Raw genomic sequence first — 26,575 nt, 5'->3', positions numbered from 1 at the left:
ACAGCACTGCTGCTGGTCTGCAAATAAAATAAACTCAAATGTCACTTCTCATAAAGTGGATAATTTCATCCGGCCACTTGTTTCGCAAGCACAAAGAACATTAAATAGAAGTGTGATCAGCAAGTCCAGGTAACTCTCTCTCTTAAAGTAAGCACTGATTACGGTTCGGGGACCAAAGCTTGTCACAGTCTCTGTAACTAGATCGTCTGGGCTCATGCAAATATGATGTATTCTCATGGCAGAATTATGTACACCTGTAACTTATTTTACAAGCATGTTATTGCATTTTTAAAGCAAAAAGAAAGCAACTAAATACTATACAGGGTAGGAAACATCTCATCTAATTATCAGTGCCGGGTACGCCAGGGATGCATTAGCTTATTGTACTGTATTTATGTATTTATTGAGATACACCCATACTGGACCCTCTACAATTCATCTACCAACACATCTGATTGACAGATGATGCAATAGCCACAGCTCTACACGCTGTCCTTGCACAACTGGAGAAGAGGGATGCCTATGTGAGAATGTTTTTCTTGGACTACAGTTCAGCATTCATCATTATAATTCCCTCCAGGCTTGACAAGGAGCTCAGAGACCTTGGCCTTCACCCTGCCTTGTGCAGCTGGATCCCAGACTTCCAGTCAGATCGTCGGCAGGTGGCAAGAGTGGGCACTCTCACCTCTGCCCCTCTGATCCTCAACACAGGAGCCCCACAGGGCTGTGTCCTAAGTCCCCTCCTTTACTCTCTGTACACCCATGACTGTGTCACCACTCACAGATCCAATCTGCTAATTTAATTTGCAGATGACACTACATTAATTGGCCTTATCTCAAATAATAATAAGGCAGCCTACAGAGAAGAAGTCATCACCCTGACACAGCGGTATCAAGAGAACAACCTCTCCCTCAATGTCGCAAAAACAAATGAGCTGGTTGTGGACTACAGGAGGAATGGAGACAGGCTAACACCTATTGACATCAATGGATCTAGAGTTGAGAGGGTGAACAGCTTCAAGTTCCTTGGTATACACATCACCGAGGACCTCGCTTGGTCTGTATGTACCGACTATGTGGTGAAAAAAGCACACCAGTGCCTCTTTCACTTCAGACGGTTGATAAAGTTTGGCATGAATCCACAAATCCTAAGAAATTTCTACAGAGGCACAACTGAGAGCATCCTGACTGGCTGTACCACTGCCTGGTATGGGAACTGTACTTCCCTCAATCGCAGGACTCTGCAGAGAGTGGTGTGGACGGCCCAGCACATCTGTGGATGTGAACTTCCCACTATTCAGGATATTTACAGTGACAGGTGTGTCAAAAGGGCCCAAAGGATCATTGAGGACCCGAGTCACCCCAACCACCAACTGTTCCAGCTGCTACCATCCGGGAAACGGTACTGCAGCATAAAAGGCAGGACCAACAGATTCCAGGACAGCTTCTTCCACCAGGCCATCGGACTGATTAATTCACATTGACACAATTGTATTTCTAAGCTATATTGACTGTTCTGTTGTATACCTTATTGTACATATTATTTATTAGAAGTTACTATAACTTGCACATTGCATATTCAGATGAAGACTCTTCGTGTATGTGAAGGATGTAAGATAGAAAGTCAATTCAATTCCATACAGAGTGGGGTGGGCCCTTTTGGCTCTTTGAGCTGCACTGCCCCATAACCTGGGATTTAATCCTCACCTAATCATGGGACAATTTACAATGACCAATTAACCTATTAACAGCTACACCTTTGGACTGTGGGAGTAAACCCCAGAGGAAACCCACACAATCACGGGGAGAATGTACAACCTACTTACAGACAGTGCCAGGAATTGAACCTGGGTCGCATTTTGCTAACCACGACACTAGTGCGTTGCTGTGTATAGAATGGCAAGAAAGCTCAGTTGCGGGGAAGTTACTGAAAATAGGGCTGTCATCTGTAATTTGGCCTCACAGCTTAAGAGATGGTCTTGTCAAATGCCAGGAAGCACATATTTGGTTAACGAATATGATGATGTACTCATGTAGGGCCTCTAAAGCTTGGTCCATTTCATTGACTGCTACCTGGAATATCTGCCCCAAATATGTCACTAATGTAAACAGCAGTACAAACAGCCAGCAAGTACTGAGGATTTGTAAACCACAATGCACATAACTCTTCCTTGAACTTGCAGGTTGATTTGCACATTAATAACAATATGCAATATGAACTTGCTATTATTTTTTCACAATGATTTGGTCCATTAAGATTTTGAACAATAACATTACTCATCATAGATTTCAAGCAAAAGGTAAATTACTAAAATATCAGGGATCATAAAGCTATACAAATAGTAATTTACAGAGTCTCCTTGAAGAAAGAACTTGCATTCATATAGGGAATTTTTTTATGATGGCAGAAAATCCCAAATCACTTACCAGTGAATGAATCATCTTCATTCTGATATTCAAAATCATGACAGCATTTCATATCCTAATGAATTCGTTTGTCTCTTGTGATAAAATGACTGAGTTGTCAATGGTTTATCTTCCTTTTAGTTCACCAAACCCCAACAAGCCTTATCTGAAGAAGAATGCCTATTTTTCCCAGTTAGTTCCTCTGATTAAAAGTGTATTCTTTAATTACTCATTCTATTATTGCAATCCAAGCACAGAAATGTGAAAGCTAGTTTCCAGACAAATAGAAAATTTGTACAGCCTTCATAAATAAAACACTTATAAATTCTAAAAACATAACGGATTAATATTCTGTGACCTGTTTAAGTAATGTTTGTGCTCAGTTATAAAATATGAGAAACTATATAGATAATTTATTATTGTTTTCATCTATTGCACATTTAGAGATAATATTACAGTTGCATTTACCCAGAAAAAAAGAGCTAGATGTGTCTGTAATCTTAATTAAATCCCTCTCATTATCATTCTGATGTTATCCATAAACACGTGACCTTGCATGAAACAGTTATTATTCCTTATGGTTCTGAAATTTATAAATCATCTACTTAATTATAGTTACCAGTTACGAATTTTATGCTCCATTAAATTTAATTAAGATACAGGAGCTTTCACAATTTTTGCTGATCTCTGCATTGTTTTTGTTATTAACATTTCACTAAGAAAAAACATTTTTGCATTGTACTAATGTTCTATATGGCAAACATTTACAAGTAATATTTACCCAGGACTTTAAATTGAAGAAGAAATGTAAACATTTTGCCACTTTTCTATTTCTGCGTCATCATTAAAATAAATGAATCTGATCACTTCATGCTTATCCACCTACTCTAAGTTCATCAATTTGCTGGAGGTTTTTCTCTGAAGTCAGAGCTGTGTGCCCATTATGGCATAGTCACCCAGTGAAAGCAGTGACTGTGAATGAAACGAGTTAATTCATTCCTCGTGTGGCCAAAAGAATAAAAGTTCTCACTTGTTTTCCATTGGAAAAAATCTTAACGCCTTTTAACCAGGATACCTACATGACCTGCTTCCTCAACCCAGTTCTCATCCAAAGGACAGTTGAATGATTTTTTAAAAATTCTATGTTATTAATGTACTCTAGTCTCACAGACTTGTTCTAGCTTTTATTCAATTTCCATATTGGATTTGTCTATTATAATATTAAAAAGGGAAAGAGTTTTAATTGGCTGGATTTCATTCTGATTTGATTTACCTCATCATGTCTCCTCCAATTTGATGGCTCCCTATATTTGGGTCTTATCTTGAATTAAAGTACTCATTAAAAAGAAAAAAAAATGAGATTAATGCCAGGCCAAGACCATTAGACTATAAGACATGGGAACAGAATGAGGCCATTTGGCCCATCGAGTCTGCTCCAACATTCAATCATGGCTAATCCTTTTTCCCTATCTCCTCCTCAACCCCAGTTCCTGGCCTTCTCCCCATAACCCTTGATGCCACGTCCAATCAGGAACATCAATCTCTGCTTTAAATGCCCCCAAACCTGGCCTCCACAGCTGCATGTGTCAACAAATTCCACAAATTCACCACCCTTTGGCTAAAGAAATTTCTCCGCATCTCTGTTTTGAAAGGGCGCCCCTCTATCCTGAGGCTGTGCCCAGTTGTCCTGGACTCCCCCACTATGGGAAACATCCTTTCAACATCTACTCTGTCTAGGCCTTTCAACATTCAAACGGTTTCAATGAGATTTCCCCTCATCCTTCTGAATTCCACCGAGTACAGACCCAGAGGCAGCAAATGCTCCTCGTATGATAACCCTTTCATTCCTGGAATCATCCTTGTGAACCTCCTCTAGACCCTCTCCAATACCAGCACATCTTTTCCAAGATGACGAGCCCAAAACTGTTCACAATGCTCAAGGTGAGGCCTCACCAGTGCCTTATAAAGCCTCAGCATCACATCCTTGCTCTTGTATTCTAGACCTCTTGAAATGAATGCTAACATGGCATTTGCCTTCCTCACCACCGACTCAACCTGTAAGTTAACCTTCAGGGTGTTCTACACAAGGACTCCCAAGTCCCTCTGCATCTCAGATTCCTGGATTTTCTCCCCGTCAAGATAAAAATCCATACACTTATTTCTACTCCCAAAGTGCATGACCATGCATTTCCCAACATTGTATTTAATTTGCCTCTTCCTTGCCCATTCTCCTAATCTGTCTAAGTTCTTCTGCAACCTACTTGTTTCCACAACACTACCTCCCATTCCACCAATCTTCATACATCTGCAAACTTGGCAACAAAGCCATCTGTTCCATCATCAAAATCATTTATATACAGCGTAAAAAGAAGTGGTCCCAACACCGACCCCTGCAGAACACCACTAGCCACTGGCAGCCAACCAGAAAGGGATCCTTTTATTTCCACTCACTGTCTCCTACCAATCAGCCAATGCTATAACCAAACCAATAAGTTAACTGTAATACCATAGGCTCTTAATTTGGTAAGCAGCCTCATGAGTGGCCCCTTGTCAAAGGCCTTCTAAAATTCCAAATATACAACATCCACTGCATCCCTTTTATCTATCCTACTTGTAATCTCCTCAAATAATTCCAACAGGTTTGTCAGGCAGGATTTTCCCTGAAGGAAACCATGCTGACTTTGTGCTATCTTATCCTGTGTCACCAAGTGCTCCATAACTTCATCCTTAACAATTGACCCTAACATCTTCCAGACCACTGAGGTCAGGCTAATGATCTATAATTTCCTTTCTGCTGCCTTTCTCCTTTATTAAAGACTGGAGTGACATTTGCAACTTTTCAGTCCTCTGGCACCATGCTAGAATCCAAAGATTTTTGAATGATCCATTTCTAATGCCACCGCAATCTCTTTCAGAATTCTAGGGTGCAGTTCCTCTGGTCCAGGTGACTTATGTACCTTTAGTTCTTTCAGCTTTTTGAGCACCTTCTCTCTTGTAGCAGTAATTGCACCCACTTCTCTTCCTTCACACACTACAACATCAGGCATGCTGCTGTTGTCTTCCACAGTGAAGACTGATGCAAAATTCTCATTTAGTTCATCAGCCATCTCCTTGTCCCCTGCTTGTATTTCTCCTGCCTCATTTACTAGTGTTCCTATATCCACTCTCATTTCTCTTTTGTTTTTAACATTCTTGAAAAAACTTTTACTATCCACTTTGATATTATTTGCTAGCTTGCTTTCATATTTCATCTTTTCCCTTCTAATGATTTTTTAGTTGCTCTCTGTAGGTTTTTAAAAACCTCCCAATCCTCTATCTTCCCACTAATTTTGGCTTTGTTATATGCCTTTTCTTTTACCTTTACAATAGCTATGACTTCCCTTGTTAGCCACGGTTGTACTATTTTACCATTTGAGTATTTCTTCATTTTTGAAATACACATGTCGTGCACCTTCCTCATTTTTACGAGAAATGCACGCCGTTTCTGCTCTGCTGATATCCCTGCCGGCAGCTCCTTCCAATTTACTTTGGCCAGCTCCTTTCTCATACTACTGTTATCTTCCTTACTCTACTGAAATACTGCTATATCAGAGTTTACTTTCTTCCCATCAAATTTCAAGTTGAACACAATCATATTGTGATCACTTGTTCCTAAGGGTTCTTTTACCTTAAGCTCCCTAATCGCCTGCGGTTCATTATGTAACACCCAATCCAGTATAGCTGATTCCCCTAGTAGACTCAATGACAAACTGCTCTAAAAAGCAATCTCTTAGGCATTCAACAAACTCACTCTCTTGAGATCCATTACCAACCTGATTTTCCCAATCGACCTGCATGTTAAAATCTCCCATGACTACCATAACATTGTCCCCTTAACTCACCTTTTCTATTTCCGGCTGTACCCTGTGGTCCACCTCCCAGCCACTGTTGGGAGGCCTGTATATAAATGCCATCAGGGTCCTTCTACCCTAGCAGTTTCTTAACTCAACCCACAAGGATTCAACATCTTCTGATCCTATGTCACATCTTTCTATTAATTTGATGCCATTCCTTGTCAGTAGAGGCACGCCACCCCCTCTGCTTACCTTCCTATCCCTCTTATATAACATATAACCTCGGACATTCAGCTCCCAACTACAACCATCTTTCAGCCACGATTCAGTGATGGCCACAACATCATACCTGGCAATCTGTAATATTGCAACAAGATCATCCATTGTATTTCTTATACTACATGCATTTAGATACAACACCTTGAGTTCCGTATTTGCAACATTTTCTGACTCTGCATCCCTGATGATTTGATACTCAGCTTGTTAGCTGCAACTTAGTACCATCACCTGCCTGCCCTTCCTGACAATCTGTCTGCACGCTATCTTTACTTTTTTACCATCTGTCCTTTCCCGAGTCCCTTCACTCTGGTTCCCACCCTCTGCCAAGTTAGTTTAAACCCTCCTCAACAGCTCTAACAAACCTGCCTGTGAGAATATTGGTCTCTCTTGGGTTCAGGTACAACCGATCACTTTTGAACAGATCATACCTCCCCAGAAGAGATATCAATTATCCAAGAACCTGAAGCCCTGAACCCTGCAGCAGCTTCTCAGCCACGCATTTATCTGCCAAATCATCCTGTTTCTACCCTCACTGGTGTGTGGCACAGGCAGCAGTCCAGAAATTACTACCCAGGAGGTTCTGCTTCTCAGCTTTCTACCTAACTCTCTAAATTCTCTTTTCAGGACCTCATTGCTTTCCCTTCCTATGTCATTGGCACCAATATGTACCAAGACATCTAGCTGCTCCCCCTCCCTCTCCAAGATGTTGTGGACGTGATCTGAGACATCCCTGACTGGCACCTGGGAGGCAAAATTCCATCGGGGTGTCCTGTTCATGTCCACAGAACCTCCTGTCTGTTCCCCTCACTATCGAATCCCCTATCACTATATGAAAATAAGTGAACCATGAGAAAATTAATAAGAATAAATATTCTGTAGATCACCTTTACAATGGGATGAGACAACTGGGTTGTCCTTTTTTAATTCAGCTAGCACAGACGAAAAAATTAACTCTGGAGTCTAGATACAAAGATAAATATTCTTGTTATTGAATATGGATTGAGAGACTGGAGTTGGATGGCAAAGAAAACAGAAGAGTTATGAACAGCAAAGTTGAAAATAAGGAAATCCTGACATCTTGTAGTTTTTAACCATAGTGTGTATTTAATTATGTTCTCCAGGTTGATGTCCTAACGCCAGCTCTTTGTTGGGTGGGCAAGCCTACAGCAAGAAGAATGAGTGCAGTTTAATGGTGGGCAAGGAAATCAGATATTGGGAGACAAGTGTGGTTGAGAAGGAGTCTCAACTTGAATATTGAATAGTGATCAGCATGACAAGATGATAGAAGTATCATGTTGTGTAGATGAGAAGGTGAACACAATGGAATAAGTTGTGGTTAGTTACGATAGTCCTGAAATGTGGAATGTTGTTGAAGGATGTTTTACTCTGGTTTTTGAAAATGGGTTTGACCATGAGTACAGGGATTGGTGAGATGATAAGTTCATTAGTGCTGGGGATGGATGTTCAGAAGATTAAAAGCAGGAGAGAAGCCAGACAATTTTTTTCACCGCATGACTTGTTGAGCCCGGGAAAGCACTCACACTTTGCTTAGATCACAGGATGTGCTATAAATAGATTTACCTGATGTGTCTGGACCTCCGCACCTCCTTCCACCTGCAGGTCCATCCAGGTGGCATGTGAATAAAAAGAAGAAACCCTTTTCACCTGGACTCATGCAGCCTCCTTAAAATATTTCGATGGCAGGCCAACCTCCTTCAGTGAATGGGTCACCCCACTAACCAGCTTCCATTCCATTTTAAATTTTAACTTCCCGAGCTTTCAGGAGACTAATTCATGTCGGACCAGTTTTTTTTAGGAAATAGGATTTCTCCCCCTTTTGGAGAATGTTTTTCAAAGGAAATCACACTGCATTCAATTTTAATTTGATTTGCAGCTTAGCAGGTTGGGTGAAGGTTATTGCAATTGCTCAGCATCATCTTTTCAAATATGTCTCCTCCCTTCTGAAAGGTATTAACAGTGTATAGTTTTGTAATTATTTTCATTGATTGTTCTCGGATCTTATTGTTCACATAGTCATAGATTTATGGAGAACTACCTCACAGAAACAGGCCCTTCATCCTACCTAGTGTGTGGCAACCAGCTTTTCTGCCTAGTTCCATCTATCCACATCTTGAACATTACCTCCATACACCTCTCATAATACCATCAAATAATATAATTTCAGAAATCTAAAGCAGGATGAGAACATTCAGTCCATCATATTTCTGCTGGCCCTTGGTAGACTTTAGATTAATCATATAGTTACTATTAAAGCTTCTTCTGAGGGGACATTGAACTTCCCATCAATTAGCACCACTCATCTACCAAGTAGTCAATATCTATTTTGGCAGATCATTCCAATTGTATTGGTGTTAGTGTATGATTCATCCAAAACGACCACAACCTTGTCATAGGGTTTGGAGGCTTGCATGCCTCCATGACCTGGAGAGCTATATTGGCAGGAATCAGGGCTTTATGCTTTGGCTGTTGGTAGGGTCACCCATGACAAACAGGTCAAAGTGTAGAGGCCACACCAAGAGTGGCCCACCGGTCCTCCAGGTTTGGGGGTCAGCTTAGGGCTAACAACCCCAAATCATAAAACAAAACTGTTACAGAAACAGCAATGAAGAACCCTTCTACATCTGAGTGCGATGGTACTCCTGAGCCTCCACCTGGGACTTGTATGCCTGACGGCAGTGAAAACTAAGCAATTGACATGGTGAAGGAAGCCCTGAACACTGCCTGAGATGGAGGACATTCATTGCTGCCCTAAATGCCAGCAGCGCAATAGGCAGTATGTAGGTTGTGTATGATTTATGTTTACAGCATCCATTGTTGAGGACTTGAGAGTCACGGCAGTCACACAGTGCAAAAATAGGTCCTTTGAGCTACCAAGTTGCCACTGACCAATAGGTCCCCTTTTATAATAACCCCATTTTACTTTGTCCACATTGCAGTTAGCTCTCCCTAGTCCTTCCTTTCACCTACATGCTTAGAGCAATTTACAGTAGCTGATAACAGACCCACATATCTATGGGATGTAACTGGAAACAGAGCAGCTGACAAGATCTGTGTTATCACAAGGACAACTTGCAAACTCCACACAGACGGTACTGGAGGTCACTTTTGAATGTGGGTCACTCTGCTGTGGCAGAGCACCACTGTGTTGTCTTTGCTAATCACATCTTTGGTATTTTCTAGCTTGAGGATCATGCTGCTGTGAAAGGTTTCACAAGAATGAAATTTCTCAGGCCAGTGCGGCTTATATGTAATCAGTTTAGGAGCGTGGTCAGAAGAGCAGATACACATACGCCAATTATATATTTTTCTGTCTTCCGTGTTGAGTCATTCCCAAAGTTTCCATGGTCTCTACCTCTGATATCCTAGGATTTCAAGGTCAGGTAATGGTTATCTCCCTCTAACCCATGGTTTTTCATACCACACAGAAAAACTGAGACAGCAGAAAATGTTTTTGCAGAGTCTAGACAAGTTCATGTGAGTGGTTGTGCTGACAGGATGAGAGACAATGGGTAGTACAAAGGATTTTGTGGAGCATAAAAACTCAAGTAGGACAGCTGGGTCTATTTTGAGGTGCAGTATTCCAGGAAAAATAATTATTTTAGCTCTAACTGAATTTTCACTTTATTTCTGGTTAATATTTACCTCTGCTTCTCATGGCCTTGCACCTTCAATCCAGAAAAGTGTGGGAAAGATGTGGAAACTTTAGAAAAGGTGCAGAACAGATTTATCAGGATGCTTCCTGGATTGGACAGCATGTCATACTGTACAAGGAGTGACTGCGTGAGCCAGGGCTTTTCTCTTTGGAGAGCAGGAAGATGAGAAGTGACTTGATATAGGTGTACAAGTTGACAGCAGGCATAGATTGAGTAGACAGACTGAGACTTTTTCATGGGATAGAAATGGTTAATATGAGGGAGCATAACTGTAAGATGTTTGGCAGAAAGTATAGAGGGGATGTCAGAATAAAGTTTCTTTTATATAGAGAGTGGTAGGGGCATGGAACGCCCTGCCTGGGGTGGCAGATACATCAGGACATTTAAGAGACTCTTAGATAGGCACATATTAGCTCCATCAAAAGCAAATTCAAATTAGATGACTCGGTTTTGCTATAGCTCTATCACCAGGTTCATTTTAGTCAAAGGATGGAACGGTAGGCATTCTTGATGGAAGTGTAGCAGTGGTTGAGTGTGTTACATCTTCTGCTGTTGCAGGTAATGTATTGATGGTAGTTGGGAAGAAATTTCTTCAAGCTAGCGTGATTGAAGTCCCTGGCAAGGATGTGAAAGGTGTCTGGGCAGGCGGCTGCTTGTTTGTTAATCATGACACTCAATCCATCGAGTGCTAGCTTGACATTTTGCTTTTGGTGGCATTTGAACTGCAGTCAGGATCACAGTGGAGAGCTCTCTCGTTAAGTAGAACAGTTGGCACTCAATCATTAGATGTTCCAGGTAAGGAGAACAAGAGTAAGGCAAGACCACTATGTCTGAGCACCATGATGAGTTTATCATGAAGCAGACACCACTGCCTTTGCTCTTCGTGATGCCGTTGTCCAGACTATCTGATGGATTGAAAACCCCTCAGGCTGGAGCACAGTGCCTGAAGTGTCAGAGGTGAACCAGATCTCGGTAAAACAGGGAATGCTGCAATCTTACATTTCCCTCTGATACAGTAATCTTACCCTTTGGTCCTCTATGTTGCTCTCCAGTGACTTTACATTGGCCTGGAGGATGTTTGGGATGGTGGTCATGTTCCCTATCTCTTCAGCCTGAACTGATGTTCCTTGTGGCACCTCAGCTTCCAGGTGCTGTGCCTACATTCCTGAGAGTCAAGTTCGATGAGTCCTTCATGTTCCCTAGGTGATCATAAGATGACTAGTGCATTTAGACAGTTCAAAAGTGTGTTTCTTAAAGGAAAATTACAGGCCGAAGATTGTTCAGAAGATGCATATCTAGTAGTTTTGAGAGCTGCTCAAAAAAAGTTACCATATAACGGCGGTGTTATCTTTGTAGAATTTCCCTCAGAAAAAGACAATTTGCTTTCACCCTATTTATGGCTGGCAAGATCCCATGTACCTCTATCAGGTCATCCCTCAATCTCCCAGGTTCCAGGGAATAAATTCCTAGTCGATACAACCTCTCTTTGTAAGTCAATCTTTTCTGCACTCTTTCTAGTTTATTAACATCTTTTCTATAATACGATAACCAAAATTGTACAAAGTGTTCTATCTATGGCCTCGCCGATGTCTTATATAATTGGAATATAACTTTCCAACTTCTATACTCAATATCCTGACTGATAAAGGCCAGCATGCTACTGTCTTCTTCCCACTCTGTCTACTTCTGCTGTCACCTTCAGTGAAGTACTTGCAATCTCAAACACTCCCTTACCACTTGCTGTATAATACCTACTTTGGTCTCCCAAAATGTAATACCTCACATTTATCCGGATTGAAAGCAGTCTGTCAGTCCTCAGCCCTCATACCTAGCTGATTAAGATCCTTCTATTTTTTTTTCATAGCCTTCTACAGTATCAATATATTTTCAGTATCATCTGCAAACCTGCTAACCAACTCTTGTACATTTAGATCCAGATTTTTTCTATAAATTATAAACAACAAAGGTCCCAGCACTGACACTTGTGACATACCACGAGGCACAGACATCCAATCTGAGAAAAAACCCTCGACTGTTGCCCTGCTTCCTACTACTGAGCCAATTATGAATCCATCTATTTCTCTTGCCTTTTTGCAGATTTCACAAGAGACCTTTGTCTCAGAAGTTTTGTCTGTATCATTCTGATTTTAATCCAAGAGATTGCTTTTATATCATCAAATATTTTTCACCAGTAAATGGGGGAAAGAATGCATATAGATCAGCAAAGTAATTTCTGGTGTAAAGAAGCCAGAGGCACCATAATAGGGCAGTATGTGCAGTTGGGTGAATCCTCCTGGTTTGCCCCCTTGTATGGTCCCTTCTCTAATCAGGATATGTCCAGATCAGGGGTGTCAGTTGGAGGGCACTCTTATCTCAGATGATTCACTCCAGGGTTTGACAGGCAGACCTGAAATAAGACTGTAAATTGTTGAAATAAACATAAGTTTCAATCACTGGTCTGTATATCCCTTGACAATTTGATGATAATTGAAAACGATAGGACCCATATGATTTGAAATGGGAGGTCAGCATGAATTATGAGGAAGAATATACTACTGCAGTTCCCAAGAATCCAACCCTTCAGTACCAGTGCACTCTCAGGATTCACCTCTGAGGCACCAGACCACTGCAATATTTATTTTTCTGCCTTAAGAAACAATGGTATTTCCGCGATCTTAACTCCCCGGGTTCAGATAGCATCCATCACCATGAATAATTCAAAGTTCAAAGTAAATTTATTATCAAAGTTCATATATGTCACCATACACAATGCTGTGATTCATTTTCTTGTGGGCATACTCAGTAAATATATAGAATAATAACTATATCAGAACCAACAAAAGACCGCCCAAACTATGCAAATACAATAACAAAGAAATAATAATAACAAATAAATAAGCAATAAATATCAAGAACATGAGATGTAGTTTTCTTGATTGTCAGTCCATTGGTTGTAGAACATTTCAATAATGGGGCAAATGAAGTTGAGTGAAGTTATCCCCTTTGGTTCAAGACCCTGATGGTTGAGGGGTAGTAACTGTTCCTATACCTGATGGTGTGAGTCCTGAGGGTCCTGTACTTTCTTCCTGGTGGAAGCAGTGAAAGGAGAGGATGGCCTGGGTAGCAGGGGGTCCCTGATGCTTTCCTGTGACAACATTTCGTGTAGATATGCTCAATGGTGCAGAGAGCTATACCCGTGATGGACTGGGCCGTATTCACAACTTTTTGTAGAATTTTCTATTCAAGGGCATTGGTGTTTCCATACCAGACTGTGATGCAGCCAGTCAATATACTCTCGACTACAGATCTAAGTAATTTTGTCAAAGTTTTAGATATCATGGCAAATCTCTGCAAACTCCAAAGGAAGTAGAGGTGCTGCCGTGCTTTTTTTTGGGGGGGCCCAGGACAGGTCCTCCAAAATAATAACTGAGGAATTTAAAGTTGCTGACCCTCTCCACCTCTGATCTTCTGATGAGAACTGGTTCATGGACCTCTGTCTTCCTTCTCTTGAATTCAATTATCAGCTCCTTGGTCTTGTTGACATTGAGCGAGAGGTTAGTGTAGTGGCACCACTCAGCCAGATTTTCAATCTCCCTCCTATATGCTGATTCATCACCATGGGATTGGGCCTACAATCATGGTGTCATTAGCAAACTTGAACATGGCCCTGGAGCTGTACCTAGCCACACAGTTATAAATGTAAAGCGAGTAGCTCACAACCTTGTGCTGCACCTGTGCTGATGGGGATTGTGGAGGAGATATTGTTGCCAATCCGAACTGACTGGGGTCTGCAGGTGAAGGAATCCGGGATCCAATTGCCCAAGGTGATATTGAGTCCAGGGTCTTGGAGTTTATTAATTAGTTTTAGAGGATAATGGTATTGAATGCTGAGCTGTAGTTGATAAAGGGCATCGTGATGAATGCATCTTTGACGTCCAAATGTTCCAGGGTTGAGCGAAGAGCCAATGAGATGGCATCTGCTGTAGACCTGTTGCTCTGGTAGGCAAATTGGAGAGGATCTAAATTGCTTCTCTGCAGGAGTTGATGAGTTTCATCACCAATCTCTCAAAGCACTTCATCACTGTGGATATAAGTGTCACTATGAGATAGTCATTGAGGCAGGTCACCAGGCTATTCCTGGGCACCTGTATAATTGAAGCTTGCTTGAAGCAGATGGACACCACGTATTGCCAAATCAGGAGGTTAAAGATCTCAGTGAACACTCTAGCCAGTTGATCAGCACAGGACTTTAGCACTTGGCCAGGTACTTCATATGGTCCACATGATCTTCCTGGGTTCACCCTCCTGAAGGCTGTTTGCACGTTGGCCATAGAAGCTGAAATCAAAGATTCAAAGTAAATTTATCATCAAAGAGTGTATGCAGTATACAACCCTGAGATTCGTCTTCTCACAGATAGCCACAAAACAAAGAATACCATGGAACCCATTCAAAGAAAAATGTCAAACCCCTCCAAGGTGCAAAAAAGAAAAAAATTGTGCAAACTGTAAAAAGAAGTGAAAAACGCAGAATATAAATCATCAAACCACAAAGATATTGAGAGAGTCTAGACATATGCAGTCCAGCTCAGTTCAGCTCAACCCAGTGCTCTGCCATCGTTATCTGCAGGCCGCAGACCCTGTGCACCCCTTTCAACACTTGCACAAAATAGCAACAAAAAAAGGAGTGACCAGAAACTAGAAACACATCATAACATGAGCTACAGTGTCCAATTCACAAACCGCATCAATTAAACCTTGCCCAAGATCTAGGACTCGGGCACCATCCTCCTACATCATCAAGCGAGAGGAAGAGGGAGACTGTTCATGCGCAGGGACCTTCCTCTGGTAGCAGCAGTTGAGAGGGAGCGAGGGAGAGAAGGAGAGATGGAGAGAGATAGATAGATAGATATGGGTCACACACAGGCATCTTTCTCCAGCAGCATGCGAGAGGGAGCAGAGGGCCGGTCACCTGCAGGTATTTGTCGCTAGACATTCTTCCGCCTTCTGCTCTTGCTCTCATTGATTTGAACTTTCATCATCACTTTAATTGACAAGATCAATGAGAAACAGAGTCGATCATGGACTCGTGCCACATCTCCAAGTTTCTTGACCTCGAGGCTCACACTTCGCTTAAAACTTCACTGACTTCCCTTAGAGACAGCAAAGCACCAGATTGCTCAATCATCCCAAAATAACAACACCAAAATGTAGATCACAGGCTCCAGCAATAGCAGAACCACATTTGAAAGAAAAAGAAAAAGTGAAAGAAGTAGTTTCATGAACCTTCTGGAGGATGTCACCCTTGGTCGTGATGTTCACTGGCGCCGTCTTCATAAGATGTGAGAGTTGTTAACGGTTCCTCCATGATTTGATGGTCAAAGCAAGCATAGAAGGCTTTGAGCTCATCTGGAAGTGAAGCCCTGCTGTCACCTATGATGTTTGATTTAACTTTGTAAGATGTCAAAGCCATGGCACAACTGTTGAGCATCCTTCATTGACTCAAGTTTAGTTCAGAGTTGCTACTTCACCCATAAGATGGCTGTCTGGAGATCATCCCAGTGGCCACATATTTAATTCCACATCCCATTCCCATTCTGATGTGTCTATCCACAGCCTCCTCTACTGTAAATATGAAGCCACAATCAGGTTGGAGGAACAACACCTTGTATTCCGTCTGGGTAACCTCCAACCTGATGGCATGAACATTGACTTCTCAAACTTCCGCTAATGCCCCAACTCCCTCTCGTACCCTATCCGTTATTTGTTTATATACACACGTTCTGTTTTTCTCTCTCTCCTTTTTCTCCCTCTGTCCCTCTCACTATACCCCTTGCCCATCCTCTGGGTTCCCCCCCCTCCACTTTTCTTTCTCCCTAGGCCTCCTGTCCCATGATCCTCTCATACTCCTTTTGCCAATCAACTTTCCAGCTCTTGGCTCCATCCCTCCCCCTTCTGTCTTCTCCTATCATCTCGGATCTCCCCCTCCCCCTCCCACTTTCAAATCTCTTACCAGCTCTCCTTTCAGTTAGTCCTGAAGAAGGGTCTCAGCCCGAAACGTCGACTGTACCTCTTCCTAGAGATGCTGCCTGGCCTGCTGCGTTCACCAGCAACTTTTATATGTGTTGTCTAGAGATCTTACCTGGGCCTCTTGTAATTTTCTTGGTCAACAGACTTGAATGCTTTGATCTGGCTCTCAGTAGATTGGGGATATCATGGTTCACCCAGGGTGTTTGTTTGGGAAAGTTGCTAAATGATTTTATGGGAACACATTCATCTACAACTGTTTTAATCAAGTCCATTACAACCATGGTGTTTTCATTCAAATTCACAGATGAGTCCTTGAACACAGCCCAGTTGACTGACTCAAAGCAATCCCATAGCTGCTCCTCAAGCCTCTTGCGACCACCCCTTTGCTGTCCTAATCTCTGGAGCATTGCTCTTTAGCCTCTGTCTCTATGTAGATAGGAGAAGGACAACCAAGTGATCCGATTTACTGAAATATGGTCTGGGCATGGAACAGAGGCATCCTTATCTTAGTATAACAGTGGTCAAGTTTGTTAAAGCCTCTGGTGCTACAGGTTATATGCTGATGGTAATTGGGCAGGATTTCTTCAAACAGGTCTGGCTGAAGTCCCTGACTATGATTTGAAATGCTTCGGGATGAAATTGATCGCAGTTGGCTGCTGTTGGTATTTAGACTGCGTTCAGGAATAAGGAGGAGAACTCCCAGAAAACTAGAAAGGACAGAATATGACCCTTAGGTGTTCATGGTCAGATGAACATAAATTTGGCAAAACTAGCACATTGGAGCACCACAGAGAGTTTATCATGAAACACACACCTCCATCTTTTTGCTGTTTCCAAATCAGCAGTTTAACACATTTAGTACATCAAGAAGCCTTTCAGTTTGACTGCTGTATCTGGTGTGTTGGGAGACATCCAAGTTTTGTTCTGACATAGAATACAACAGTCTTTCATTTCCCTCTGATACAGTAATCTTTCCCTCAAGTCTTCAATTTTGTTTTCTAGCAACTGAACATTTGCTGACAAAATGCCTGGTAGCGAGGGCACTTCAGCAAGGCTTTGGGTCAATCTCTCCTGCCTCCCTTGCAGCCATGACAATAAACTTTCATCTGCTTAAAAGTGCCATACCAGTCTGGTCCGCTGAGACCTTCTGACAATTGTGAAATCTATCGATCATTAAATTAGCTTAAAAGTACATTGCTTATAGGGAAATTAAATGCTGGAGATTGCAGCAAGAATAACATGAAAGCCATATATTTAGAAGTATATTCAGAAGTATTGTCCACAGCCCACTGAATAATCCAGTGGCTCACTGATGCCATCTTTCTTTTTATAAAAAAATAATAATTAATAACTTACCAAGCAATAATCACTAACAAATCAAGACTTCTAGCTGGAGTAGTGCTTGGGAGTAAACATTGCCAAAGTTAGGGTCAGGATGATTTAAAACTTTAGCATGTTCGTCCTGTACTTGGAGAGGCAGTTGACACAATGATCTTATAAAAACTTTATTATTGATACACAGTAGGTTTGTCACATGCACTGAGATACAGTGAAAACCTTTTGTATTGTGGGCTGTCCAGACAGATATTGTTATACATAATCACACGGAGGTTAGTAAAACAGAATACAGATTGGGTTAGAGCAAGTGTCCATCCGTCAACTTGACCAGCATTTCAGCCGCAATGTGTATTGGGCAGAAAACACAGTGGATCCGAACCGATTTGTGATTCAGTAAGCTGTATGTGGTGATATATCTCAGTTGATCTCAAACCCATCTCATTAATTTTATTAGTTATACGACCTCATCCTGTCATTGTCCTGATCTTAATTCCCTATCTTGCTCCTAATTTCCTTTGATTATGCCTTGATTCCGACCGTTAATTTCACATTTACTGCTAATTCTCTTTGATGACAGCACACCTGGTTTCTATCAAGACCTGCAGCATAAGATCCCTGGTGTTACAACCATTAGTTGCCGATCGTTTGTCTTTTTCCTGTGAGTTAACTACGTTTCCCAACCGCTTAGAACCGTTTGTTCTAAGTTTAGCTCCAGTTTCAAGGTTTACCTATGAGACTCTGTTTCTCTGAGTCAAGGCTCTGTGTCAAGGCTCCATATCAGGGTTCCGTGTCAAGATCCCTCCTGTTTGCTGTTCGGCGTTTACGCCCGTGTAAGCATCCAAACTCAACCTCCGTGCCTGTGTCCTGCACTTGGGTTCTCTTCCTTTGCTCCACGGAACACATCTAATGTACTAACCCAAGCGTTTCAAGAAGCAAAGTCACTGAACACACATATTTCTCCACTGCTCTGCCCCGAGAAATATCAAACGGCAAAATAGCACAACTATGGTTGACAAAGGAAGTCAAAGCTAATGTAAAAGCAAAAGAGAGGACATACAACAAAGCAAAAATTACAGGAAGATAAAGGATTGGGAAACTTTTAAAAGCGTAAAGAAAGCAACTTAGACAACCATTAGGAAGGAAAAGACGAAATATGGAAGAAAGCTAGCCAACAATATCAAGGTGGTTTGAAAAGCTTTTTCAAGTATATAAAAAAAGAGAGAGATGAGAGTGGATGTGAATATAAGACCACTAGAAAATGAGGCTGGAGAAATAATACGGGGAAACAAGGAGATGGCAATTGAAGTAAATGAATATTATGCATCAGTCTTCACTGTGGAAGACATTAGGGGTGTGTCAGGTGTTGAAGGGTGTGAGGGAAGAGAGGTGAATGCAGTTACTATTACAAGGGAAAAGATGCTCAAAAAGGTACATAAGTCACTCGGATCAGAGGAACTGCATCCTAGGGTTCTGAAAGGGGTAGTGGTAGAGATTGTGGAGGCATTAGTAATGATGTTTCAAAAACCGTTGGACTCTGGCATGGTTCCTGAGGGCAGAAAAATTGCAAATGTAACTCCACTCTTTAAGAAAGAAGAGAGACAGCAAAAAGGAAATTATAGAAGAGTAGTCTGACCCCTGTGGTTGGGAAGACGTTGGAGTCAATGATGAAGAATGAGGTTATGGAATACTTGGTGACACAGGACAAGATAGGACAAAGTCAGTATAGTTTCTTTAAGGGAAAATCTTGCCTGACAAACCTGTTGGAATTCTTTGAGGAGATTACAAGTAGGATAGATGAAGGGGATGCAGTGGATATTGTGTATTTGGATTTTCAGAAGGCCTTTGACAAGGTGCCACACATGAGGCTGCTTCCCAAGCTAAGAGCTCATGGTATTACAGGAAAGTTATTGGCATGGTTAGAGCATTGGCTGATTGGTAGGAGGCATCGAGTGGAAATAAAAGGATCCTTTTCTGGTTGGCTGTCAGTGACTAGTAGTGTTCCATAGGGGTCAGTTTTGGCCCGCTTCTTTTTATGCTGTATATCAATGACTTAGATGATGGAATAGATAGCTTTGTTACCAAGTTCACAGATGATACAAAGATTGGTGCAGGGCCAAGTAGTGTTGAGGAAGCAGGAAGGCTACAGAAGGACTTAAACAGATTAGGAGAATGGGCAAGAAAATGGAAAATGAAATACAATGCTGGAAAATGCATGATCATGCAGTTTGGTAGAAGAAATAAGTGTACAGACTATTTTCTAAATAGAGAGAAAATCCAAAACTCTCAGATGCAAAGGGACTTGAGAATCCTTGTGCAGAACACCCTAAAGGTTAACTTGTAGGTTTTGTCAGTGGTGAGTAAGGAAAATACAGTGTTAGCATTCATTTTAAGTGGTCTAAAATATAAGAGCAGGGATCTGATGCTGAGGCTTTCTTAGGCACTAGTCAGGCCTCACCTTGAGTATTGTGAACAGATTTGGGCTTCTTACCTCAGAAAAGTTGTGCTGGCATTGGAGAGAGTTCGCAAATATGATTCTGGGAATGAAAGGGTTATCATATGAGGAACATTTGATGGCTGTGGGTCTGTACTCACTGGAATTTAGAAGAGTATGAGGGGGGATCTCATTGAAACAATTTGAATGTTGAAAGGCCTAGACAAAGTAGGGTATTTCCCATTGTTGGAGAGTCTAGGACAAGAGGGCACATCCTCACGATACAGGGGCTTCCATTTAAAACAGAGATGCAGAGACATTTCTTTAGCCAGAGAGTGGTGAATTAGTGGAATTCTTTGCCACATGTAGCTATGGAGGCCACGTTGTTGTGTCTATTTAAGGCAGAGGTTGATAAGTTCTTGATTGGACATGGCATCAAAGGTTACAGGGAAAAAGCCGGGGAGTGGGGCTGAGGAGGGTTAAAAAAAAGGATCAGCCATGACTCAATGGCGGAGCAGACTTGATGGGCCAAATGGCCTAATTCTGTCCCTATGTCTTATGCTCTTATGGTGTGAAAGGCAGGGAGCATAAGAGCATTCAATGGTTCGAATGTTGTGAAACAGTGCAGAACTACCGCTATTTCCCAATGTAAGCGCTATCTGGCAATGGAACGGAGGCTGGCAGAAATTCCCCAGTGTTTATGTTGGAGAACTTGCTAGGGTTCCTCTGCCAGGATTGTCCTGGCACAGGATCTGTGCACCTATTCATTTAAATGGAGATGGTAGGGTTGCAGGCAAGAAAGGGAATAAGATATGTTCTTTATTCAATTAATTTACAGTAATTTAATATTCTTAATTAAGTAAATCTAAGAGATTTTTAGAATAATAGTTTTGAAGTATGAATTCCATTTTTAATCGATTTTACATGCTTCTGAATATTAGAGGCTGATTACAAGGTTTGCTGAAGCGTGCATTTACTTTTATTCACCTCGGAGGACAGCATTTGTGACGCCTCTCTTGTCACTTCATTACTGCGCTTGAAGCTGCCTATTGACAGGCAGTTCACATTCACTGGAGCCTACCCACCGCTGAATGCACATGACTTGGCTCATGAAGAACCAATCGCAATATTGCCTACAAATCCGCTGAGAAGCGTGGTGTTGCTGTGGTTTGGCAAACTGACGTTTATCTTGCTGAGCCCAAATATTAGGTTTTTTCTGTACTTTTAGGGATACAGCATGGTAGCAGGTCCTTCCAGACTAATGGGCCTGCACCACCCAGTTATATCCATGTGTCCAATTATCTTACTAGCCTGTACGTCTTTGGAATACGATAGGAAACTGAAGTACCCAGAGGTGACTCACTCATTCATGGGAAGAACAGACAAACTCCTTATAGACATCAGAGGAGCTGAACCCAGGATTATGTTGCTGTAACATCGTTACTCTAACTGCAATGCTATCGTGCCTGACGGATGCATCTTCAGTGTCCAAGTTACCAAAGCTGAATGATGGGTCACTGTCATCTGACCTGTTGTGATGGTAGGCAAGTGAGAGCAGATCCAAGTCACTCCTCAGGGAGGGGTTGACATGCTTCATGCCCAACCTCAGGACAGTGGATAGAAGAGCTACTGTGACAGGTTATGATGTTCTTCTTGGGCACCAGTATGCTTGAAGCAGGTGGGTGCCTCAAACTGCTGAAGTGAGAGGTTGAAGATGTCCATAAACACTAGCCAGTTGATTAGCACAGGCCTTCAGTTCTTGGATACAGTCACTGGATGCTGTAGGGATTCACATTGGTGTATTTTTATTCTCCCTTTCAAAGTTTGCATAAAAGCAGCAGTCTGGTGTATGTTTTGGTGCTCCAAAGTAGAGTGGAGCGCCATTGGGCTTGCATCTGCTGTAGTCTTCTCGTGGTGTAGTCAGACTGCAGTGTCCATGTCCTATCTCAGGCAGGAGTTAATTTTTTCCATAACCAGCTTTTCAAAATGTTTCTTCACAGTAGTCACAACTGGTACCAGATCACAGCAGTGAGAGGTTGAAGATTTCCTTAAACACACTAGCCAGGTGGTTGGCACGGGTTTTCAATACCTGGCCAGTTATGTGATCCCTTCTGAGGGCTCACCCTCTCGAGGCATGTTTCTGGGAACAGCTTCTGAGATGGAGATCACAGGGTGGCCTGCTGCTCTGGAGATTGGCACATGTGGGGTCTGTACTATTATTCTCCTTTTCAAAACTCGCATAAAAAGCGCATCGGGAAATAAAGCATCAGCACTATTTATGCTGTTAGGTTTTGCCTTTGGGACATATTGACATGCAAACACTATCACAGCTGTATGCTTCTGATTTGTTAACTATAATTGCACCCATGTTGTTTCCTGTAAGAAACCCATTCTATTCTCCAGTTCTTCTATCTCTGTCATATCTGCTCTCCACATAGTTGCCTCTAAGATGTCTTCTTTCCCTCTTGAACAGTGACTTTCTCGCTCTCATATTGGACAGAGAGGTTGAAGATATCCCACCTACTTCTCACACCTCTGCCCCCACTCCATCACTTCTTGGACAGAACAAAGATAAAATTCCTCTGGTCCTCACATTCCACCCACCAGCCCCTTGACACTCAATGGATCATCCACTGTACTTTTCTCCACTCCACTAGATACCGCCATCATACTCTTCTTCTTCTCTCATATTCTGAAACAGCTATTCTCTTTGTCACCCTGTTCTGCTCTTACATCTCTGACCTGCATTTCACAGCCTTGAGTGTCACTTTCTGTAAACTGGGCCTCACCTTATCAGAAATATTCCCTTTGCCTTTTCTCCCCTCCTGCACCTTCTATGCAGCTTAAAACTGAACTGCTTTCTCTCTTTCCCATTTCAGACAAAGAATCTTCAACTTGACACATTTTCTCTTTTTCTCCTACCTCAGGTACTACATGAGTTGCTAAGTGCCTCTGGCATTTTCTGCTTTTTTTTTCAGAATTCCAGTACTTGCAGTTTTTTATCCCACCCTATTACTTCCCAGGTGAAAAAGATGCATCTCAGCTGGATTTTCAGGACATAGAGCGACTGTGATTAAAATCTTTTTAAAAATGAAATGAGTACTCCTCCAAGATCATTCACAGCCTCCTCCACTGAAGGCGATCAATATTCCTCACATATGTAGCTGCTATTAGAGTATCACTGAGGCAGGAGTCCCTGGGGGGATACACAACAGCAACGGGTTGACTGCTGTGTAAAATATTCAGTGGTTTAATTTACATGCTTTCTTCAGATTATTTATTTTATGGTGACTTGTATTTTGACAATGCTGTGTTTTTGTGTGACATCATGGCCTTCATTATTTGAATTATAAACACAAGAGATTCTGCAGCTTTTGGAAATACTGAGCAAATCACACAAAACGCTGGAGGAATTCAGCAAGTCAACAAGTCAGGCATCTATGGAGGGGAATAAGTTGTTGATATTTTAGGTCGAGATCTTTGGTAGCCTCCAACCTGATTGCATGAACATAGATTTCTCTAACTTCTGGCAATTTTACACCCTCCTCCTTTTTATTCTTATTCTGATTACCTTCTTACCCCTTTTCTTCTCTTTACCTACCCATTACCTCCCTCTGGTGCCTGCCATCCTTCCCTTTCTTCTGTGGCCTACTACGTTCTCCTGTTAGACTCCTTCTTATTGAACACTTTACCTCATTCACCTATTCCCTCCCAGCTTTTCACTTCAATCCCTTTCCCTACCCACTCACCTTCCCCCGATCTCAACTATCATCTTCATGCTCATTCCGCTACCCCGCCCCCACCCCACTTATTCTAACTTGTGCCATTTTCCTTTCAAGTCCTGGTGAAGGGTCTTGACTGCCTATTCCCCTCTCAAGTTGCTGCCTGACTTGCTGTATTTCTCCATCATTTTGTGTGTGTTGTATGAACTGTGCTTGTTTGAACATTTGAGTCAGAACCAGAATCAAGTTTGTTATTGCCATCTTACTTGACATGAAATGTTTTGCTTTATAGCAGTAGTACAGTGTAATCTAAAGAAAAAGATATGACGAGTTAGTTTTCATGGAGCATTTAGAAATCTGATGCAGGAGGAGAGGAAACTTTCTGCATCATTGACTGTGGATCTTAGGCTCCTGTATCGCTTCCTGATGATAGTAATGAGAAGTGGACATGTCCTGGATGGTGTTAGCAAGTAGCTCCTACGGCCCAGTAATTACCTTGTCATTTGGCTCATATGTAGTTGGTGCAGCAAATAGCTGCAGATTAGGAGTCTAATGAACAACAAACAATGTGCTGGAAGAAGTTGCGCGAGGAGTAGAGTATAGGAGCAGGGATGTGATGTTGAGGCTCTATAAGACACTGGTGAGACCTCACTTGGAGTACTGTGGGCAGTTTTAGTCTCCTTATTTAAGAAAGGATTCGCTGACGTTGGAGAGGGTACAGAGAAGATTCACTAGAATGATTCCAGGAATGAGAGGGTTAACATATGAGGAGCGTTTGTCCGCTCTTGGACTGTATTTCTTGGAGTTTAGAAGAATGAGGCGGGACCTCATAGAAACATTTTGAATGTTGAAAGGCATGGACAGAGTGGATGTGGCAAAGTCGTTTCCCATGATGGGGGAGTCTAGTACGAGAAGGCATGACTTAAGGATTGAAGGGCACCCATTCAGAACAGAGATGCGAAGAATTTTTTTAGCCAGCGGGTGGTGAATCTATGGAATTTGTTGCCACAGGCGGCAGTGGAGGCCAAGTCATTGGGTGTATTTAAGGCAGAGATTGATAAGTATCTGAGTAGCCAGGGCATCAAAGGTTATGGTGAGAAGGCGGGGGAGTGGGATTAAATGGGAGAATAGATTAGCTCATGATAAAATGGCGGAGCAGACTTGATGGGCCAAATGGCAGACTTCTGCTCCTTTGTCTTATGGTCTTATGGTCTAAGAACTCTGTGGGAGGAAGGACATTCAAATACAAATCAAATCAAATCAAATTCAAGTTTAATTATCATTCAACCTTACATGAATACAACCAAATGAAACAGTATTCCTCTGGGGCCAAGCTGCACAAGGTACACAGCACATTTAAGATAGTGAGCACACATAGATTCAGGCAAAAAAAAAATTAGCCGAAGTCGAAATGATATGGTACCATTCCCGGTAGTCTGTAGGCAAACACACACACAGTTCAGCTTGTCGTTCCACCAATTGAACACTGGAGGGCAGCACCAATGGGAGAGGCCAGCATGGACACTACACTACACTGCTTCTAGTGTCTCCTCTCCTGGACTGCAGTAGCAGGCAAGCCCTTGGCTTGAGGCCTCGACCTCACTACAACCAAGGCCATGCAGCTCCTCTGTCGTCTGTTGAGACATCAGACAAGGGAAATGGGCCAACGGCATCTTACATATTTAATGTCCAACAGGGTCATGCGATCGCAAGAGAAACATCAAAGACAGTCACCTGCGGTTACTCTGCATGCTGCCTTCGCACACCAACTCTGATGCCTTCCTGCAGCATACAGCAACATGGTCTGCACCAAGTCCAGCTCCTCCTCCAACAAGCAGCTCACTGATGGGGTAGACCTACAGTACCTGAAGTTCTTGGAGTTCGGCATTGTCTTGCTATCATAAAAAATACATTTAAAAAAGAAAAAAAAAAGCACCTTTGGTTACCCCTGAGAGGCTGATGTCTTGAAGCTTCTCATTGAAACCTTGCATCAGGACTGAAAGTAACAACTCTTCATTCCAAGTCTGGATGCAGAGTTTCGAATAGAAATGTTAACAATTTCTTTCCTCCCACGGATGCTGCATGTCCCTTTGAGTTCTTCCAGCACATTGTCTATTTCTCCTGATTTCCGCACCTGCATTCCCTTGTGCCTCAATAATCTCATGAATCCTGGCAAGATGATAGGCCTAGACCTCTACACTGCATTGCCTATGGTCGCTCATCAGCTGGATGCTATGAGGTATGGGGCTTCTATTAGTTCCGGAAAACAGCAGAGTTAATAAGGTCTGGAATAGGTATGCAATAATTGACACCCTGCGCTGTGCCTGCAGTCATAACAAAGATACTTGCTTTCTCCTTCAGTTGCTCTTTTGCAAGGGCAGATTACATATAATTGGTTCTCATTGAGTAGGAACATCAATAAATGTCAGTAGATGGCAAACACTTGAGAAGTGGCAAATAATTTCATCTTTGTCATAAAGAAAGGCAGATAGAGAGAATTTAATGATATAGTCATCCTTAACTGACATTTATTTAGAGGAAAACAGCATTTCTCCTCTCACCCCAGTGTACTGTCAATTCTCTGGCTATTGCTTGGTTCCCAGCCAGCCTGTGATGATGCAGCCCGAGGCTGGTTTCTTTTGCATGCAATTTAATTGATTTTTTAAAAAGTTATTTGGCATCTTCTGGAGCTGGTGAGAAATGTTTATATTGTGATGGCTATTTTTGGTGCAATATGGTCAGGTTCATGATCAAAAAGAGAGGAATGGTAAGGCTTGAGGGAAGGTATATATTCCGGATACACCTCCTATACCAAGATTTTACAGATAGGCTTGCTTAGTTCCTTGAAGTGAAGTGCTTCCAAAG

Source organism: Mobula hypostoma, chromosome 16, assembly GCF_963921235.1.
Source record: "Mobula hypostoma chromosome 16, sMobHyp1.1, whole genome shotgun sequence".
In the NCBI taxonomy this organism is placed as follows: Eukaryota; Metazoa; Chordata; class Chondrichthyes; order Myliobatiformes; family Myliobatidae; genus Mobula; species Mobula hypostoma.
Note: the sequence above shows the minus strand (reverse complement) of the source record.